This window comes from Frankliniella occidentalis, unplaced genomic scaffold, assembly GCF_000697945.3.
Source record: "Frankliniella occidentalis isolate FOCC.00 unplaced genomic scaffold, Focc_3.1 Scaffold48, whole genome shotgun sequence".
Classification (NCBI taxonomy): Eukaryota; Metazoa; Arthropoda; class Insecta; order Thysanoptera; family Thripidae; genus Frankliniella; species Frankliniella occidentalis.
In genome coordinates, this window is record NW_026267178.1 from 305321 (window position 1) to 307039 (window position 1719).

At 47.1% G+C, this 1719-nt stretch overlaps 1 protein-coding gene and 1 non-coding gene across 2 annotated transcripts in view; both read left to right on the forward strand.

Moving 5' to 3' along the window:
- LOC113209650 (uncharacterized) overlaps positions 1-1719 on the forward strand; it is a 50609-nt gene that overhangs the window by 21735 nt on the left and 27155 nt on the right. The gene's annotated exons all lie outside the window — the stretch shown is intronic.
- Trnaa-agc (transfer RNA alanine (anticodon AGC)) lies at positions 1104-1176 on the forward strand. The gene has a single exon. It is a non-coding gene; the product is annotated as a tRNA-Ala (tRNA).

Consider the following 1719-nt stretch of genomic DNA (forward strand, 5'->3'; position numbering starts at 1 on the left):
CCCCCGCGGGCCCCTCTCACACCCTTATCGCCGAGCGGTTGACTCACTTGTGTCAACTCCGTCAATGCTGTCGGTGAGAATGCAGATCACAGTGTTCCTTTCTTATCAACGCCGCTCGGCCACGCTCGGACTGCCTTGAACACGTGTGTGACCGCGATGGCCCCGAAACTGTGTTGCAACGCTCTAAAATCGTCATGTGTTGAATGAGTGACCGATAAATTCTTTCAATATGGCAAACGGTTTTTCACGATTCCCATTTTTTTTACTGTACACTCTAAATGACAAAGAACATTTTTTGGATTTTTTGTGCGACTACCTATGGACGTTTTTAAACATAACTAATAAGTTAAAATTTTGTGGGTTGTTAGTTACTAATTATTGTAACTAACAACACACAATTGGCAGTCATCTTTCTTAGTCATGTTTAAAATAGTCCCTAGTTAGTTACAAATGTCCATGGGCATTAAGTGTGTATGCTAGCCGTGTAAAGGCGCGTGGTGCGTGAGAGGAGCAACTTTTATCTTTCAAAGAAATAAAAATGGTGACAGATTTGTACTAATTTTTGTTCCGGAGATAAAATCAACAACATTTGGAAAAAGCCTTTCTTTAGACGGTTTGTAAATTACTTCTTACTCCTTTTTTGAAATGATTTCGCCAAATAGTTTTTAATATTGGGTAAAATTAAAACATGCGACACTAGTCTCAAATTTGTATCATTTGCTTTCATGGCCCCTTCCTCCTTCCTTGTGAGGTTCATTGATGGAACCTTTTTTTCTTGGAATTGAATAAAGTGAACACGAGTATCGCGTCATTGCCGAGCGCTATCTTCTCCCTGTTTTGCTCTAAATGCGTTCTGTGGATCTGATTTTTCTTTATTATTATTACACGGTCGATACGCTCCGCTGCGTGGAAGGGGATTATAAGGGCAAGGTTCGGCGGCGCGACGACCTTCTATCTCATTGGCCAGGTGGGGGGAGGGGAGGAGGAGAGGGGAAGGGAGGGGCGGTCGGCAAACGTCTTGGCCTGGCTGGCCCCGCGGCCCGCTGTCGCTCCGCTCCCTGCTACACATTGTGTACCGACCGGTCTGCCGCTCTCCCTCATCAGGGGGTGTAGCTCAGATGGTAGAGCGCTCGCTTAGCATGCGAGAAGTACGGGGATCGATACCCCGCACCTCCACTTTTTTTCTCGTTTTTCTTTTTTTCAAGTGATGAAATTTTGCTTTGGATTTAAAACGCAACCGTTGCGTTGAGTGTTCCATTGCCAATCTACTATTTTAGAGGAGCGCCAAATTGGTGAAACCTTTCGCGCACATCGCCGTCTCGCTCGATCGCCACTACTTAATTGTACTAGATCTCCTTCTATTGTAAAGAAGTGGCCAGTCGGTACCGTATTCTTCTCATGCCAGTTTGTCGGTCGCGCTTTGCTCCACCATCGCAAGAAAAGTTTAGCCCGAGTTTTTATTGCCTGTATTCAGAGTGTAATAAATATACAGTTTGTTAAAAAGCCGCTGGGTCATGTGGTCGCGCAGCTGCTTGTGCAAACCGAAGTGCATTCTCCACATGACATGCAGTCTGCACGTTCACTTTCTCCCCGATGCGCCGCGCGGGCTCACAGTTTGACTCTGCTGTAAGTACAAACACATCGCGGGCGAAGGACGAGCGACACGGGGCCGGCCGCCCGGCGGGCGCGACGGAGGAGGAGGAGGAGGAGGAGGAGGAG